This window comes from Silene latifolia, chromosome Y (assembly GCF_048544455.1).
Source record: "Silene latifolia isolate original U9 population chromosome Y, ASM4854445v1, whole genome shotgun sequence".
In the NCBI taxonomy this organism is placed as follows: Eukaryota; Viridiplantae; Streptophyta; class Magnoliopsida; order Caryophyllales; family Caryophyllaceae; genus Silene; species Silene latifolia.
In genome coordinates, this window is record NC_133538.1 from 353723968 (window position 1) to 353737907 (window position 13940).

Genomic DNA, 13940 nt, shown 5'->3' on the forward strand with positions numbered 1-13940 from the left:
CAAAAGTGCAAAGTAACATTCAGGCTATATGGATCGGTTATGTCATATATGAAGAGACTTAGCATAGTTATGTGTGGAACATAGTTAACACAAACTTTAGTATTCTTTCTGTCCTGATAAATAGTTTACACTTACTTTATTTTATGAAGGGGAAATAAAGTAAATGTAAATTATTGACGGAGCCGGAGGAAGTAGCCCAGTAATTAAGTGTATCCGTAGCAGTCATAAGGTCGTTACATAATGATCTGTTTTGCCATTTTTAGGTTAACATGTAAGCTCGCAAGCCGCTTGAATTGCTATACAAGTTCATGATATGGACTTCTTATTAAGGTAGTAAACACACAAGCTATGATTTACGTCTTGAATCTTGAAACCGACATAAACTACGTAGTAGACTATCTACAACAGTACAATTTCCTTGAGAATGTTATAGATTGTTTTCACATTAATTTAAAGACTTTTAATACAAGGAAATTTCTCATGTTTGAGAATTATTTATCCGCGTACAACAAAGTGGGTGCAAATGTCAATTGATATTTAATAAATAGGGTGCATTGTCATGAATCAATCTACGGATTATATATCAACTTTTATAAACTACACTATTTAATTAAATAAGATGATAAAAATATCTAATTCATTTAGATAGTATGCAATAAGGGTATTATATTTTTCCTCAAACTAGATGAGATAAAATTTGTTTCATCACGTGAATAATACAATCCAATTTGCAGTAAAGAAGTTGATTTGCGATGCAGAAGGCCGGTATCAAGCATTCAAGCGTATATCTTATAAAATACCAGTATACCACCATCACAATCCTATAGACATAAGACCACTAATATTTGTGTACACAATCCTATAGACATAAGACCACTAATATTTGTGTACATATGTGCTTTTCCTATGAATTACGCACAACCATTCAGATTGAGTTTTTCTAGATAGAGAGTTTTTTTTTTTTGACAATAATTAGATAGAGAGTTATAGATTATGATAAATAAAAACTATGCGAATTATCTAAGTAAATAGTAGGAGCACAAAAACTTAGGATCAATTAATTATTGTAGTTCTATCGTTGTCTTAGTTTGTAAATTTAAAGTCCTTCTGTAACATTGTAACATTGAGTGAGAGCAAAGTGATTTTAATGATGTTTGATTACATTTCAATTGTAGTACGGATAAGGCAAAAGAAGAGTCTCATCTCGCTATAGCCTATACATTAATCAATAGTCTAATAATAGTATAAAAGAATATAGATGGAAGACGTACTTTTATTTTAAAAGTGATATTAAATTAAAACCAAGCTAAAATACATAGGATAATTTTAAATTATACATGATAGAGCATTACATATAGGCCCGTGCATCGCACGGGCATTAAATCTAGTATATACTTAAAAGAGGAACTTTTGAAGCGATTTCATTGGCCATTGTTTTGTTTTAATTTCATTGGCTAATTTATGTATAAAAAAAATAAACATTAAATAATATAGAAGTCTCCTAATGCATAATGGTACGACAACTACAGAACAACGACAAATCAAAAGATCATAATTAATGTATTAAGAAAATAAATACATTAAAAAAATGTTTGAGACTCCTATTGCTGCTGAAAGGCTACGACAGCTTCAATCTATGTTATCACAATGCTCCAATAGTACGACTTCGACACTTCTTCAAATTCTTATCAAACTGCAATTCCACACCTTCTCTATAACTGAATGTTTGTGCAATTCAACTTCTATTACGCTTCTCTCAAACCTGCAACCACAACGGTGTATAAATACACATCAATCATCCATCTTATTATTCACATTCACATAGAATCGAGATAATAACTACACAAATATTTCTCTGTCTTCGTCCTACTTGGGGGAGACTTCAGACAAGTGCTGCCTAAGGGTAAGAGGCAAGATATTGTTCAAGCATCGATCAACAGGTCACATATTATGGAATGAGTGTCAAGTCTTCACACTATCAAAAAGCATGAGGGTGTCAGAAACGGACAACAATCCGCAGAAGCAAGAAAGAAACATGGCTTTCAATAACTGGTTGTTAGCTCTGGGAGAGGGACGGATAGAGACTAAAGCAGCAGAGAACGAAACAGAGACAACATGGATTGAGATACCAATAGAGTATATCGGAAGCAACAGACCGTTAAATATTGAAACAGTTGTTGGAAGAATTTACCCAGATTTTCAACAAGAGCGTTTCAACGAAACGTAACTAAAGGAAAGAGCAATACTCACCCTTTAAACGACATGGCTCAAATAAGAAGAAATGTTACACAAGTTTTGACGAAGTGTGCACAACATCAACTGAAAGCACAGAACAATATACGGAGTACCCTACCGAGTATTTAAATAGCCTAAACTTGCAGGGCCTACCTCCCCATGAGTTGAAATTAAAGAAAGTATTGCCCGTGATGTTACTCAGAAACATAAACCCGTCCAAGGGGTTGTGTAATTAACGGCACACGGCTAATTATTACTCACTTAGGCAACTTTATGAAGCAAAGATAATAACAGGGTCACGGGCTGGTGACAAGGTGCTTATTCGAAGAATAGTGATAACGACAACAGACACAAAAATACCATTCGTGCTAAAAAGACGCCAATATCCACTACGGCAATGTTATGCAATGACAATAAACAAGAGCCAAGGTCAATCACTGACATATCTAGGGGTATACTTGCCAAGCCCCGTGTTTAGCCATGAACATTATATGTAGCTGCATCAAGGACAACATCCCCCCGAAGGACTAAAGTTTTTCATAGATGATTCAAAACAGCAATACAAGGGACACACAAAGAATATTGTTTACAATGAAGTTTTTTCAAATCTACCTGTCATACAACCCGATTAGGAAACTCAACGGTTGGTGAGTACAAAAGATATTTTACTATATAACCAAACAAGGTTAGAATAAAGTCAGTGTGAATTTTCGCAGTTCACACTTCTAATCATATCGTACATGTATACAGTATAAATTACTAGAAATTACCATTAAATTATGTTGTTTCTGCTAAATGAACTACTGAGCTAATATGGACTGTAATAAATATAACAGCAACAGTACTGGGTTGATCGGTAACGACATGCAAATTAGTTATTTCACAATACCAATTTTGCGATATGCGACCAGAACTATAGCTCGCAATTGGATTTGAACAATATGATGCTAACATGTATAAACAACAGCAACATTTTCTACATGTAAACTACATAAACAACAACAAATTAAAGTAAAACAGATGAAAGACAAACCTTGAAGAAACAAAGGCCCCGACTTTCGTGATGATTAGTCTGCGAATCATGACTAAAGTCACACAAAACGAAGCTGCTTCTTTAATATTAGGAACAAATTATTGCTTAAGGCTACTAATAAAGTTGGCAATTTGTTTAAAATGGGTTGCTTTGGCTGCGGCCTTGTGGTGGTGTGCCAAAACCCAAAAGTCGACTGATAAGATTAGGGTGGCAGATTTGTTGGTTGTCAGGAAGGATCTAGAGGATGGGAATGGGAAATTAGGAGATCCATTCATCTGGAATTGAAAAAATTGAAACGGAAAATTTGTTGATAACTAAATGAATTAGAACAAAAGTTAATATGAAAAGCTAAAGTGACACGTGCCTTTGGACTCATACAAAGGTTGAATAGGTTTTGTCTTATTTAAGTCCGATATGTACGTATTACATTTATATGAGACAAATATTTTACTTTTGGCCTGTTTATAAGACATTATCCGTCTTAATCTAAAACGAATATCCCGTCTTTAATGAGACAATATGTTAAATGAATATACTAAATTAACTCTTCTATTGTTAAGAAGGATTATTAGATTGAAAAGTCGTTCATGAAAAATTTGGGCTGATTATGTGATCTACCTTTATTATTTTAATTTCACCCTCATTTTATGTTCATAAGAATCATTTGATTATAAAGTATAATTCTTTTTAAAATTACGGATGTTCCAACTTCGAATTTGTATCGAATGTAACAACAAATGCAATTAAGGGTACTGCGTAATTAACATGTTATTATTTACCAACAATAGGAACTGGAAAGCCTATGTAGTGAAACGACCTGGCCAACGGCCGGGCTTGAAAACTAGTCTATATTAATAAATGAAGCTTTTTTCGAGCAATTATAGAGAGTCCAACTTTTGTGAACTACCTAAAATAATTTTTTAGTAAAAATATATTTAAAGATAATTATAAGAGATATAAAATTGATTATATGTTTGTGATAAATCGGTTGTGTGCAAGTGTAGACCTAATCAACTTCTATTATCATTTACATCACATATTCACACCCAAACACTTCCACGTTCTTATTTTGCGTATATAAACCATGCAATGAATATATGACTGCTCATAATTATTTGATTTGATTGATTACCTCCCTTCCCCATAAAATAAGCATGAACCTAAATTTTGCATATATTATGTTAATTTTGTTGCACGAATACACTTTTATACTATGATATTTATATTTCTACTCTTTTTATTTTACAGGAAACAAAAAAGGGAAGCCATTTGAAGATAAGGAATTGATTCATTGCAACATCAACAATAAATTACTACGGTATATTTTACTTTAATAACAATGATGATATTAAAGGTAAGTTAGTGGTTTTTTTAACGTGTGCCTTATAATTTATCATGCCCGTGAAAAAGTATATATATCGAGTGTATAAGATAGTTATTACGGTGGTGTTATTGTTTATTTTCTTTTAAGTATGTATAAATAAATGCACTTTTATTACGTATTAATGATAACTACTCGATTATTATGTACATCTGTTAAATTAAGGAAACGGAATATCAAAGATACACGAAATACTTGGAAATTATTCCGTATAATCTTATTGTGCTATATATGTATATTGTATATTTAGTTGACATTATTATAGGAGTAGATTAAGGATAGTCAAAGATTGGGTTAACTACATCTTGTATATATGCATGCGATGTATCAGTAGTTTTGGTCAAGAAATAAGAACGTATCCTTCTTCATATTCATCTTTATTAAAATTTCTCATGGTATCAGAGCGAGGAACGATCCAATATCATGGAGAGCTAAAAAGCAAGTGACGGTGGCTAAGTCGTCAGCAGAAGCTGAATACAGAGCGATGGGAGGAGTAACAAGCGAGCTCATATGGATAAAATCATTCCTTGCTTCGTTAGGGGTTTTTCATGTGAGACCAATGAAGTTGTATTGTGATAATCAGGCGGCAATACATATCGCAAAAAATCCGGTGTTCCATGATCGAACAAAGCATATCGAGATAGATTGTCACTTTGTGAGACAACACTTAATTTCAAATACCATAAACACCTTTCACATACGTAGCAAGGAGCAAATAGCGGATTTGTTTACCAAAGCGCTAGGAGGAGAAAGCTTCGACCATCTACAGTACAAGTTGGGACTCGGTCTACGAGTGCTCCAACTTGAGGGGGAGTGTTAAATTAAGGAAACGGAATATCAAAGATACACGAAATACTTGGAGATTATTCCGTATAATCTTATTGTGCTATATATGTATATTGTATATTTAGTTGACATTATTATAGGAGTAGATTAAGGATAGTCAAAGATTGGGTTAACTACATCTTGTATATATGCATGCGATGTATCAGTAGTTTTGGTCAAGAAATAAGAACGTATCCTTCTTCATATTCATCTTTATTAAAATTTCTCAACATCGAACTCGCATCATGTTTGCTCGTGTTTTATTTTATTATTATAGCGTATTAAGAACAATGAGGAGAGTTATGTTCAAAAAAGGTAATATCTTTAATGATGATCGACAAGGAGGATTATCTAATATTACAATTTTGTTGTATTTTATTATTACTCTTGAATATCACAAACTTTATTGATTTTCTGTTTTTTTTCTTGATCTTCACGAGTAGAAGATACCAATTAATCGTATGTTTCCATTTAATAACAAGGTAATAATAGGGTTTCTAATTATATTTACATCTTCTATGCTCATATTAGATACTTCTTTTCAGGGGCGGATTTGGGTAGGTTGGGGTAGGCTTCCAGAAATAAATTGTTAATGGTGTATAGTATAAGCATTAAACCTTGAATGAAACAATGGTTAGTTGCCCACTCTATGATCAAGAAGACCAGTATTCGAATCCCATTAGAGATTTAATTTAAAGCATTTTGAGCTTTAGTTTTTAGCATTTTTTTCTGCTTGTGAGCCTTATTATTGTAGTGAATGTTATATAACATCAAATAGAAATTCAGTAATTGCCCAATTAATATCAAATATAATTATATTTAATATATTTGTTCTGGAAAAAAATTAATACCAAACATTATTTTAATAAAAAAAACAGTGCCTACCCTCGAGTAAAATCATGCGTCTGCCCCTACTTCTTTCGTCCCATTCAATAACCTATCGTTTCTATTTTTTAGGGGTATTTTAATTTAAGGTAAACGAATGATTTACACTTTCAAAAATTATTAAATATTAATGATAACTAAATAAAGAATATAATATATGATTTTTAGTCGATTACAATCTCATATTTCTACAAAGTGAGCCAAAAAAACAAAACGATCGCGGGTTAACATTAACTACTACAAGTGTTTGATGACTGCATGGCAAATTGAAAAATACAAAGTTGTTGAAGTGTGAGATTTTCTGGAGTGTTCTAGAAGGTTCCGGAATTTTCTAGAATAATGTAGAAACTTCTAGAATGTTCTAGAATAATGTCGAAGTTACTAGAATAGTCTAGAATACTCTAGAAGGATCATGAATGGTCTAGATGTGTGTAGAGAAGTCTAGAACCTTCTAGAGATGTCTTGTATGTATAGAGAACTCTAGAGACGTACTAAGTCTAGGTCACTCTAGAATGCTCTATTCTAGAGAATTCCAAGAATGTAGGAGAAGGAGGAGGAGCACTATAAATAGAGGTCCTCCCCTCCCATTTTGGTGTATCCAACAATTTCACAACAAATCAATACACAAACTAATTCCTTCAAACTAAACTCCAACTAATCAACCTACAAATTAATCAACTAAACAAACAACTAATCTCCACTCTACCTCCAATACTCCCCCATACACCAACAAGTGGTATCAGAGCTCTAAAGATCTTAGGGCAACAAAATAAAACTATGGCTTCCGCATCAAATACTCTATCGTCTACTCTTCCAATTTTTGGAGGAGAAAATTACGACTATTGGTGCATTAAAATGAAGGCTCTCTTAAAATCAAATGCACTATGGGAGATTGTGGAAAATGGTCCCGAAAAGCAACAAGAAGGTGTTCAACCCACCGAAGCATCCTTAAAGAAAATAAATGAGGATGAGATAAAGGACGCCAAAGCCTTGTCTTTCATCTTTAATGCTGTTTCGGAGACCATCTTTCCAAAAATAATGCGGGCTTCTACCGCAAAAGAAGCATGGGATTCACTCCAAAAAGAATTCCATGGTGATGAAAGGATAAGAACAATACGTCTCAATACCCTAAGAAAAGATTTCGAAAATTTGAAGATGAGGGAGAATGAAGACATACAAACTTACACTTCAAGAGTAACGGAGATAGTTAATCAAATGAAGATATATGGCGAAGATATTACCGACACGAGAATCGTGCAAAAAATTCTCGCGACTTTAACCAAAAAGTTCGACATGATTGTCACTTGTTATTGAAGAATCAAGGGATCTCTCAAAGCTCACGAGAAGAGCTACTTGGATCCTTACTCGCCTATGATCAAAAATTCAAGACCGGAGAATCTTCTTCCGAGGATGTTTTCAAGTCATCGCATAAAGAAAAGCGGTCCGGAGGGTGGAAGAAGAAAAGTGACGATGGTGGCAATAAACAAATGTCACAATCAAAGGGCAAGTTTCCTCCTTGTGGCATTTGTGGAAAGAATAATCATGCAGAAAAGAATTGCTATTTCAAAGGCAAGCCCCAGTGTCACCATTGTAAGAAGTATGGGCACTTTAAAAAAGATTGTAGACAAAAACAAATGGAGTCCAAGGACCAAGCTCATTATTCAAGTAGCGTTAATAATGAGCACCTCTTCTATGCCGGCCAAGCAAAGACTTCAAGCAAAGAAAGTAGGTGGCTAATTGACAGTGGTTGTACAAGTCACATGACGAATGATTCAAGCATCTTTAGCGAGTTGGATACTTCTGTCCAAACTCCGGTACGAATGGGGAATGGTGAAGTTCTGACATCGAAGGGCAAAGGTACGATCATTGTTCCAACTAAGCGGGGTACAAAATACATTAAAGATGTGCTTTGCTTGTCCCGGATCTTCTTTGAAAATTTGCTAAGTGTGGCACAAATGATCAAGAATGGTTATTCACTAGTCTTTGCAAATAATCATTGCACCATATATGACCCCGGAAATAAGGAGATTGCTAAAGTTGCCATGGAAAATAAAAGCTTCTCCTTGAAATGGAAGTATGGCCTAGAATCATCATATCGAGCTCACGCCGCGGAGACCTGGCTATGGCATAGAAGGTACGGACATTTCAACTTACGTGCACTAGCCGACTTATACAAGCAGAATGTTGTGCGGGATTTTCCAATGATTCAAGCAACTAAAGAACTATGCGAGCCTTGTCAACTTGGAAAGCAACACCGCCTGCCATTTCCAAAGAGCCAAGCATGGAGGGCAAGTAAAAAGCTAGAGCTTGTTCATACAGACGTATGCGGTCCTCAAAGAACTTTATCTCATCTTGGAAACAGGTACTTTATCCTGTTTATTGATGATTTTACTCGAATGACTTGGGTATATTTTATGAAACAAAAATCAGAAGTATTCCAAGTCTTTCAAAAATTCAAAGCTCTCGCTGAAAATCAAAGCGGGTGCAAATTGAAGATGATTAGATCCGACCGCGGGAAAGAATATACTTCTTCACAATTTGACCAGTTTTGTGAAGATGAAGGTGTAGAACATCAGCTCACTGCAGGATATACTCCACAACAAAACGGGGTATCCGAAAGAAAGAATAGGACCGTGATGGAGATGGCCAGATGCATGTTGGCTGAAAAGAAAATGCCGAAGAAATTTTGGGCTGAGGCTGTCTACACATCCGTATACTTGCTCAACAGACTTCCAACAAAGGCAGTTAAGGGAAAAACTCCAGTAGAAGCTTGGAGCGGTAAAAAGCCTACAGCTAAGCATTTAAAGGTGTTTGGCTCAATTTGCTATGCTCACGTCCCAGCGCAAAAAAGGAGCAAGCTTGATGATAAGGCAGAGAAAGGTATATTTCTTGGCTACGACTCAAAATCAAAGGCTTACCGGATTTTCAATATTAATACGGAGAAGATCATGATAAGCCGAGACGTGGAGTTTGATGAAGATGCAATGTGGAATTGGGAAGAGAAGAAGGTGGAAAGAAATGTGATCCTAGTTCCTTATCACCAACATCAACCAGAAGGTGATGATGATACGATCAACAATAATGATCCTCCTACACCTCCATCAACTCCAATGCATGCACACTCTCCATCCTCTAACGACAATTCGGAGAATGCTACGGGACCTCGAGGTAAGAAAGATCTCTCCGAAATTTATGCAGAATGTCCCGTTATTAATCTAAATGAAGAGGAATGTGAGAGATGTTACTTCGCTTTTGAGGAGCCAAGAGACTATGATGAGGCTTCCAAATACAAAGAGTGGCAAGACGCAATGGAGACAGAAATAAACATGATAAAGAAGAATAACACCTGGGAATTAGTGGACAAACCCAAGGATCGAAAGGTGATTGGAGTGAAATGGGTCTACAAAACAAAGTTGAATCCAGATGGCTCAATCAATAAGTACAAAGCAAGATTGGTCGTGAAAGGGTACTCCCAACAAGCTGGAATAGACTACGGAGACACATTTGCTCCAGTTGCTCGTCACGATACGGTAAGGACTCTTATTGCTCTAGCTGCTCAAGAAAGATGGAAAATTTATCAACTTGATGTCAAATCTGCCTTCCTTAATGGAGAACTAGAGGAGGAGATATACATCGAGCAACCTGCAGGCTTTGTCACACAAGGAAATGAAGAAAAGGTGTGCAGTTTGAAAAAGGCTCTATATGGCCTCAAACAAGCTCCAAGGGCGTGGTACAGCAAGATTGATTCTTACTTCCTTGAGCAAGGATTCACGAGGAGTAAAAATGAGCATACACTATACGTAAAGGAAAAACAAGGTGATCTTCTCATCGTTTCTCTCTATGTTGATGATCTCCTTGTCACAGGAAACAATGCCCAAATGATCCTTACATTTAAGGAGGAGATGAAGAAAAGGTTTGAAATGACGGATTTGGGCTTAATGAATTTCTTCCTTGGCATGGAAGTCCATCAAGCAAAAGATGGAATCTTCATTTCTCAAACTAAGTATGCTCGGAAAATCCTCAAAAGGTTCAAGATGGAGAAGCGTAAGCGGTTTCTACTCCTTTGGTCTGAATGAGAAGCTATCCAAAAATGATGGGTCAAAAGAAGTTGATCTCAAGCAATACCGAAGCTTGGTTGGAAGCTTACTTTACCTCACAGACTACAAGACTCGATCTTATGTTCGCCACAAGCTTATTATCAAGATTTATGAGCAAACCAAGTGAGGTTCACATGGGTACAATGAAGAGAATACTTCGATATCTAAAGGGTACTCTAGAGTTTGGAGTATTTTACCAACCTTGCGACAATCCAAGATTAATAGCCTACTCCGAAGCGATGGTAGGCGGGATCGGTAGATGACATGAAAAGTACTTGAGGCTATGCATTTACTTTCGGCTCAGGAGTATTCTCATGGAATTCAAAGAAGCAAGATATCGTAGCTCGATCAACACCGAAGCCAAAGTACGTTGCGGCTTCCGGCGCGATCAATCAAGTAATATGGCTAAGGAAGATACTTCGGGACTTAGGCTACAAGCAAGAAGGAGCAACCAAGGTTATGGTGGATAACAAATCAGCAATCGCCATCGCGAAGAATCCCGGTGTGCTTGACAAGACAAAGCACATGAAAGTGAGGTTCTATGCACTTCGAGATGCCGAGCAAGAAAAGGAAGTGGAACTTATCCATTGCCCATCCGAGTTCCAACTAGCTGACATTCTAACCAAGGCTCTACCGACAACAAGGTTCGAGTTTCTAAGATCAAAGCTGGGCGTCACTCCAAAAGTCTCAAGGAGGAGTGTTGAAGTGTGAGATTTTCTGGAGTGTTCTAGAAGGTTCCGGAATTTTCTAGAATAATGTAGAAACTTCTAGAATGTTCTAGAATAATGTCGAAGTTACTAGAATAGTCTAGAATACTCTAGAAGGATCATGAATGGTCTAGATGTGTGTAGAGAAGTCTAGAACCTTCTAGAGATGTCTTGTATGTATAGAGAACTCTAGAGACGTACTAAGTCTAGGTCACTCTAGAATGCTCTATTCTAGAGAATTCCAAGAATGTAGGAGAAGGAGGAGGAGCACTATAAATAGAGGTCCTCCCCTCCCATTTTGGTGTATCCAACAATTTCACAACAAATCAATACACAAACTAATTCCTTCAAACTAAACTCCAACTAATCAACCTACAAATTAATCAACTAAACAAACAACTAATCTCCACTCTACCTCCAATACTCCCCCATACACCAACAAAAGTATATTAGAGGATGTCGAGAATTACAAAGTCTTTTTGTATAAGAAATGCCCCGAGTCTAAGGCTCCCTAGCGGCCTTATCATTGAAATTGTTTATTGCATGACATCACTGATAAACAAGTTGTATCCTTCCTAATTTCACCACAACTCTTTTGTGATTATCTTTTGTATACAAGTCACTAATTTCATAGTCGTGTCAAAACTTCAGTGTGTTAGTGATATTTGTGATAATTTTAGTTTAGTTTTGCAAAAAATATATGTTCCGTCTAAGTTGATACTCCAAAGCCAACTTTTGTGGGAATAAAAAAAATGTAAGAGTGGATGTTGAAGTAGAGTGTATGTTCAATTAAATGCACTTAAAAAAATTGACTTTACTTTGGATATCTTCTTTTTACTTTCTTTTTACTTCATTTTTACCAGCTTTAAAATTGGTGAGTTCGAATTAGACTAGAAAATAGGATTGTATTTCGTTTAACGTACAGAGTAACCAAATTTTCGTCTAAGGTTGATTTTTGTTTAGTATATATTTCCTACAAAAAGGACTAAGATGCATCTAAGGTTTTAGTGGCGTCAATTGAGTTCTAAGTTCTAACAATTGAATTATTTGTGTACATAATCCTACTCAAGGTGCCAAGCTAAGAAAATTAAACGAAATAGGTTAGTAACACACACTCCATTGAAAAGCTTAAGAAATTTGTTGCTATTAAATCATATAACACCTACCTTGGTACTATTTCTGTATCATTTAACAATTAACTTTGTTTTTTAAGATTGCTTTAGTATAAGACTGTTTATTAAATAAAATGCATTGGTGATTGATCAAACAATTCTTAATGGATCAGTTTTACCTATCTTAACTAACTTCGAATATAGCCATATAATTTTTGGTTATTGTAAATAAGTCATTAAGCAAATCGACATTATTTTAGTGCAATTAAACATAAATTATGAAAGAGTTCTACCAAACGGCCCCGTGCGATATACATATGAAAGAGTTCTAAAAAAGCGGCGTAAGATCGCACGGATTAAATCAAAAGTATATATATAAAGATCTTTTTAGGCACTCTCAGAGACTCAAACTTTTCTAAAACACCTAATTAATTTACTAATTTTACAAGATAAATAAATACTCATACAATCCTCCAAAGCTATATGTTACTCTATATAGAATCCTTCTAAAATTTTCATGCCATTATCCTTTATACTTTATTTCCGTCTTTTACATCCTATTAACTTAGTTATGCATGTTCAAGTATATATTATTTGGTCTTATTTGAATTTTGTTTTGTGACTGTTATTATTGTTGCTTATATGTATTGAGTATTGACCACCCTATGTACTAAGCACATATCGAGTATTAATAAACGTGTAAAAATTATTTGAATTAGTATATTGATTAATATAATTAATTTTTTTTGTATGTATTACGGAGTATCTAATTTTCTATATAGGTAGGATCGAAGGATTGATCTGCAAACAAGGCCCGGAAAGCGACTCCCCTAAGGCACAAGGCTTACTCCATCAGTTTCGGATGGAAGAGTTGCTTGCGTAAAATAAACCCCGCGGTAGCAAGAAAATCAGGGAAAATATACAAAAAAGACATTCTTTTCTATTATATGAGTATTTTTTTCTTGCCTTCACAAATTCTCGGATACAAATTTTTATTCGGAAATAGGAGACATTTTAAATTATTGTATAGTATACATTGTTTCTTTCACCAATTCTCATTTGATTTACTTAAAAGTTAAAAGCTAAACCAAACATAACCATAAACCACGTATTATATAATTCTTCTAATTACTGAGTAGATTTTTTTATTTTGATTCCCTGCATTATTGTTAGATTATATTTGTTTCCATACCATACTACTCCATAGTCTTTTGACTACTTTTTTCTGTAGTCCGTATTTATTCCTTTTGCCAAGGTTTGAGTGAGTATTAGAAAATCAAATACCGGGTAAAAACTAATTCATGATATACTATCGTATTCAAAACGATACAAACGTAATTCATAACATAAAAACAAATGAACGTCATGTAAATATATAAAAAGGCAAATGATACTATTTATATTATTGGTCAATTTGCAAACGAATTTCGTACACTATATACGGGCATATACGCTGTTCATAGCTTTGTATGTAGGGGGAGTTTAGCTATTACATACACAAACTAGATTTCATGCCCGTGTGTTGTACGTCAATTAAATAATGTTTTGTCTTTAAGTGAGGTTATGAGAAAATGTATGTTCTAACATGTTAAAAAGGTAAGTTCTTTTCAATAATAGGCACCAAAAATTTGATGACCAGAGGTCCCATGTCATATATGAGGAAGG

At 34.9% G+C, this 13940-nt stretch overlaps 1 long non-coding RNA gene across 1 annotated transcript; it reads right to left on the bottom strand.

Moving 5' to 3' along the window:
- Nucleotides 1–1473: 1473 nt before the first annotated feature.
- On the bottom strand, nt 1474–3618 carry LOC141633744 (uncharacterized). Its single transcript, XR_012538519.1, has 2 exons — nt 3269–3618; nt 1474–1762 (listed from the first exon to the last, which is right to left on the bottom strand). It is a non-coding gene; the product is annotated as an uncharacterized LOC141633744 (long non-coding RNA).
- Between the last annotated feature and the right edge of the window lie 10322 nt (nt 3619–13940).